Below are 6,340 nucleotides of genomic sequence, written 5' to 3'. Positions count from 1 at the left end.
TAAGATTTTATTTATTTATTCATGAGAGATAGAGAGAGAGAGAGGCAGAGGGAGAAGCAGGCTCCCTGCGGAGCAGGGAGCCCGACGCGGGACTCGATCCCAGAACCCTGGGATCATGACCCAAGCTGAAGGCAGACACTTAACCGACTGAGCCCCCCAGGCATCCCATCCACAAGATGTTTTGGTCCTCCCTCAGGGAGCATTAAGAACTCATGCCTTTTAATAAAGCAGGCTTCAATAAAAGGTCAATTGCTTTTTTTGTTTTTTTATTAAAAAAAGCATTTTGCTTTATCGACAAAAATGAAGCATCCTTTACTGAGGCTGCAAATTAAACCATTGTTTGTATCTGCACAAGGCACTCAGAGACAAAGTGGGAAACGGAAATCTGGGCCTAGAGAGGGCAGTGGGAGACAATACTGAGAACCTGTGAGTTAGGCGTGGAGAATATTTGAAAACCTTCAGAGATGTCACAGCTGTCTCAAACACGGCTGCCATCATTCCTCTCTCCGCATCAGCATATGCTTCTCTGTACTGCAGAGGGCTCCAATCTTACATACATTTCCAGTTCACCTGGCCAGCAGGCCTGAAAATCAAGCCCACAATTTGATTCTGCCAGTTGTGGAATTTCAATGTAAGTTTGACTCATAACTTCTTCATGTTACTGAAGCGAAAGTCACTGTATTGTTTAGGAAAAAAATGGAACCCCAAAACAAGGAATGGGAAGATTTGAGTTGGCTCAGATGAATTGAGAATTATGAAGCCTCAAGTTTCCTTGAGCTTTTTCTTGCCATGGAAGCAGTTTCCCTCTCTCTAAGGAAGCTAGTCTTCCCTCCTTGTGGACTCAATCAGTTTTCAGATGTAAATGTGCATAAGAATCACCTGAGTATCTTATTAAAAATGCACATTTTGACTCAGTAGGTCTAGGGTGTTGCTTGAGTTTCTATATTTCTAGAAAGTGCCTAGATGATGCTGATGCTGTTGGTTCACAGACCACACTTTGCACACCAAAGGACTCAATATGGATTTTAACCATGGCAGTTACCTTGCAAGGGGATGCCCATTCTATTCCAGGTCTACCCTCATCACCCTCCAAAGTTTCCAGAAATAAAACTGGAACTCAGTCCCAGGCCTGCCAGGAGGTCTGGTATATAGTCTGACCCAGCATGAGATAGTTTAGATGTTGAAATAATTATAAGATTATGCCAATTTATATTAGAAGAAAGTTGAGGAATAGATGTGAAAATGGATCCTAAGATTGTTACACCAAGGAAGCAGAAGATAACATTGGATGGGGCTAGACTTGTGGATATAGATTCCGTGGGTTAGTCTGAATATCTAGAAGTGGCTCTAAGTCCAAGTTTGCTTGGTTAATTTACTGAAACCTGGACCAACTATGGCCTACCTCCATTGAGGTTGTAAAGTCACATCGATGATACGGGATGGACTAATATTTTTAAAGGTTTAGGCAAATAGCCATGTTGGGAGTGGAATTTGTCAAATGAGACACAAACACCTGTATATCCACTATACCCCCCAGAGAGGCCCAGAAAATAGTTCCTTCTTTAAGGTATTGAGAAATGCGTTGGTAAAGAGAGCACCAGCAGCTTAAAAACCACTTGGTGTCAGTTTTTCACGAGCCAGGGTCACTACAACAAAAACTACAAGGGCTCCTGATTCAGTGGGAATCATGGAATTCCAGAGTAGCAAAAATCCAAGAAACAAAGCTGCCAGGAAAAAAGTGGGCTTGGTTACTGAAGCGGTGTTGGGGCAACAGGGATCTTTGTCAGCGATGTCCTAGCAATGAAGTAGATGGGCAGTTTACTAAAGTATTATTTGATATATACAATTAAAACCTGTAGATTTGGTGACCAGGAACCTAGCTTGTCATTACAATGGAGATGTATTCTTATGGTTGGGTACCAAGAGCCAAGTTATTTCATAGTTTGCAGTCCCACTGAAGGAAAGGTACACTGGTTCCACTTGAGAAAGAACACCCCTCGACTCTTCCTCCAAAAGACCTATGTCCATTCATTCTGTTGACTTACACTGGCTAATTTAACACTAATCCCTTCCTGCAGTTAGGCAGGTAAGAATACTAGTATTAATGTTGCTATTGCTATTTGTTCTTCCTGGTCCTCTAATAATTTTGTGTGGTTCATTGGAGCTTAGGAGATAAATGAAATTTTGGCTTCCGTCTCTCTCAGAGTTGTTCCAATGGGTCTGTGAATGTACCTGATTCTGTTATGTCCAGTTCAAATGTATTACTTGGCAATCTGCATTAACATATTGCTCCCCAAGTCTTGGAATGAGGACTACTATGGCCAGAAAAGACAAATGGTAGCCCCTGGACGTTCCCTTTCTTACCAAAAGAGTAAACCAAAAGCAATTCTGCATCCTAGGAAGAATTAGAGAGATTAGTGCCACCAACAGAGACCTGAAAAATGTAGCTTTCCCAGCATATATTTAGTTATTGACTCATTTATTTGACCTGGGCAAAAAGCAGACTCATCTTGAGAAGAACTTGACTCATGCACTTTTACACATCCCCTCACTTTGCTAACTCATCGTTTAGGTTTTAGCTGAATATTATTTCTCTGAGAACTTTCCCTGACACATGGAATAAGTTATACACTCAACTCCCCCCAAAAAGTCAGTAAGGCTGAGAGGATAAAGGTAGATGGCAATTACACAGTAACAACACTTGTATTCATTGGTCTGCAGTCAAGAAAACAAATATTTCAAGCAGGAAATTTAATAGAGGGAACTGGTTACAGACTTTTTGGAAGGGCTGGAGGAGCTGCAGGAGAGAAAACATTAGATTATTCAGAAATTAGTAATTGCAGATATCCCAACTCACTTAAGGATGAGAGAATAAAAAGAAGAAGAGGTGGTGAAGAGCTCCTGAAAGCAAGAAACCTACTCTGCACGTCATTGCTGGGCAGTGCCATTGCTGTTAGGCTGTTAGAGGTGCACTGCGACTTTGGAAACTTCCCACTATACTCTGTGGAAACTTCCAGGGGTAGTGGAGTCCATTCCTGTCCACTGTGACACTTCTGATGACCAAAGACATCATCAGAAGCATAAAAAAGAAAGGCTCTGCTTTCTTGACACATTCCGATTTTTCAACCAGTACCTCCCTTGGGCAAAAGCTAACCACAAATAGACTGGGAAGGGAGTCTGGGAAATGAAGTTTGTAGAGATGCTGTCCTTTCAGAAAGGAGAAGAATATGAAGGATGTGAAAGAAGGCAAGGGCAAACAAGAAAATGACTAGAACAGCCCACCCTTTTGGCTATTTGACATCCATTCTCCTCAGCCTTCCACCTGTTTTTCACTTCTGTACAAGGACATAATGTTCAGGGTAGCATGATGGGATTATCTTAAATGAGTGAAATATTTTCTGCACTTTTTCCAAAGGTGAAATGTAAAGTCCCATCTATATCCATCACTGTAGCCAGCCCTGGGTGAGACTGTTAAAATGGTTCTGGCCAAAGCCAGTGGTTCTGAGGAGATGCACAGTGGGAATATGAATGGAGAGAAGGGAGTCGAAGAATTGGTCATATGTCACATAATGAACAATGTCTGAGGCAATAATTTGCAAAACACTCAAATAGTCATTTGAAAAAAATCTTCTTCTCTTAAGAGAGGAAGAGGGGGGGGTCAGGGGCAGAAGGAGAGAGAAAGAGAGATTCTCAAGCAGGCTCCATGCCCAGCACAGAGCCCCACAGGGTGGATCTCAGGACCCTGAGATCATGACCTGGGCTGAAATCAAGAATCGGCTGCTTAACTGACTGAGCCACCCAGGTGCCCCTCAAATGATTTTTATGGCCAAATTTTATGTTGTCTCCAATACAAACTGAGAATAGAAAATTCAATTGTTATGGAAGTCACTGCCTCTGCGTGAATAGAATATGCACAATATCCCCATGAAAATCTTATCTCTGTCTGCAACTCAAGTTGTTTCTTTATGGATGGTTCAGAGACCCTGGATATTTTCTCTAGTGGTTTTACCGTCCAAATCAAGCCCAAGATATCTGCAACTGGGGTAGCATGAGTTTGCCCATATGATTTGATCAATCCTGGTGATGGCATAGGACTGGTTCAAACAACAGAACTTTCAAAGGAGATGGCATTGTGTGCTTTAACCACTACTCATCTAGACTTTCATTATAATTAAAAGTATGTAGGCCTATTCCTAGAAAAATATTTTATTTTTATCCTGGAAATGGTTTAGAAGCTGAGAAAGTTTCAAGGCTCGTCCTGCTTCTGAAAGTTTGAATTTGTTGAGTGCTGACCTCAACCTAACAACAATGTGTGATTCATTCTATCCAGGAGCTGATTCCATGCTTCAGTTTTCCCACAACGTGTTCTGTAAAAGTTCGGTAAGTGAATGGATTTGATTTTTTCCTTCACTCTATCCCTGTTAAACCTCCGTTAAAGCTGTACTTCTATCTGGAGCCCTCTCATTCCTTTATATCCCGGGCACAGTGATTCTTGCTTCAGCTTGGGGAAGCACCCCACCCTTCCTACTGAGTCCTCAAATATTAGCTGTCCTTGGGTTTAGCCTTCTCAGGCCCCTTTTCCTCTCTTCCTTTTGTTCACCATCTCTTTAGTCTTTGGCCAGAAACACTTAGTGGGGACATAAAAGCAGTAAATTGGCCAGAATCTAAGAAATTCTAAGAAGTCTAAAAGAAATGGTAATTATGAGGTGATGGAGGTATTAACTCACCTTACTGGGTAAATATATATGTGTGTATACACACACACACACATATATATATATATAAAATCATGTTGTGCACCTCTAAACTTACACGCTATTATATGTAAATTATCTGAATAAAGGTGGAACAAAAAATGAATTCCTTTGTCTAATAATTTGACCATTAAATATTATGATTTATTGGGACATTTTAAATGAATTTTATGATGGGCAGAAGTGACAATATTGATTACAGAAGCAAGATTTCCAAAGTGGAGAATCACATGATGCGTCTTCAGGCGTCAACATTCCTTTGTCTAATAATTTGACCATTAAATATTATGATTTATTGGGACATTTTAAATGAATTTTATGATGGGCAGAAGTGACAATATTGATTACAGAAGCAAGATTTCCAAAGTGGAGAATCACCATGATGCGTCCTCAGGCGTCAAGATTCCCCCTATGGAATTACAGCTTTCAACAACTATATCTAGTGCATTCTTGCTAAGAAGGATCCAAATGTAGAATGGTAATTTTTTTTTAATGAAGGTTCTAAAAACTTTTCCATTCCCACACCGGGAGTCGAACCCGGGCCGCCTGGGTGAAAACCAGGAATCCTAACCGCTAGACCATGTGGGAGGCGACGGAAGCAAGCTGCAGTGTAAGTGAATTGAAACACTCCCGTCTGCTTCCGCTTTCAGTGTCCGGTCCCGCCTCCTGCCGCACCAGCTTTCTGCGCCTGCGTGACTTTTCGGCATTCAGCAATTGCGGTGAGCTCCCTGCTCTTTCTCTATGCCCTCCTCTCACCCCGCCCAGGGAAGGTGCAATCTCCAGAAATCTCTGTTAAAAAGCTGCGGAGGTGAAATTTGGAAAAGAATGGTTTGAATGGCTTAAGGAACACGTTATGAGATTGGCTTCCCAGGTCCCAGTTCCCTGGGTTGACTCTGCGGGTAACCTTTTATTAGACCAGATTTTTCCAATCATGAGGGTTTTAGGTCATAGGAATTTTGCATTTAGAAGCCTGCATACGCCGAATAACCCGTGGGGAGCGTTTTGGGCAAAAAAGCCTTCGGAGACTACTTTACAATCTTGTTTAGGAATGGCCTTACATTATTAAAATCAGCAAAACACCCAGGACCACAAAGGAAAAATCCACACATTGCACTATGTAAGCAACTCATACTTGGGGGGGGGGGGGGGGGGGGGGGGGGCGGTGCGGGTAAAAAAACAAACCACAGACTGGGAGATAAACATATAAAAGATTGGTATCATATAGATAAACTACACATGATTTATAGTAAGACAAGCACTGCAATATAAAAATGAGAACTTGCTGTGAATAGGCCATTAGTTGGAGAGGAACCCCACGGACAAAACCATTTGGAAAAAATCTCAACCTCACTGGCTCCCAGCTAGCATTTGGACAAAAAGCAAAAGTGTGAAAATGTCAAGTGTTGGTTAGTATGTGGGAAATAGGAAGTTCTTAGAAACTGATAAAACTTGATCAAGGAGGCACAGTGTCAGGATTTCCTAAATGTGTTTATGACCAAGCATTTCTATTTAATTTTTATAAAACCAGTATTGTTCTTGAACTGCTTCTCAGGCGCTGAACACCAAGACACACTGCTGTGAAAGTA

The 6,340-nt window shown here is 41.6% G+C and overlaps 1 non-coding gene across 1 annotated transcript; it reads right to left on the bottom strand.

Moving 5' to 3' along the window:
- Positions 1-5,270: 5,270 nt before the first annotated feature.
- TRNAE-UUC lies at positions 5,271-5,342 on the bottom strand. Its single transcript has one exon. It is a non-coding gene; the product is annotated as a tRNA-Glu (tRNA).
- Positions 5,343-6,340: the final 998 nt, after the last annotated feature.

This window comes from Mirounga leonina, unplaced genomic scaffold (assembly GCF_011800145.1).
Source record: "Mirounga leonina isolate KUSES-001 unplaced genomic scaffold, KU_Mleo_1.0 Mir_178, whole genome shotgun sequence".
Lineage (NCBI taxonomy): Eukaryota > Metazoa > Chordata > Mammalia > Carnivora > Phocidae > Mirounga > Mirounga leonina.
The sequence above is the reverse complement of the archived record's forward strand: the minus strand, read 5'-3'. Positions and strand labels throughout refer to the sequence as shown.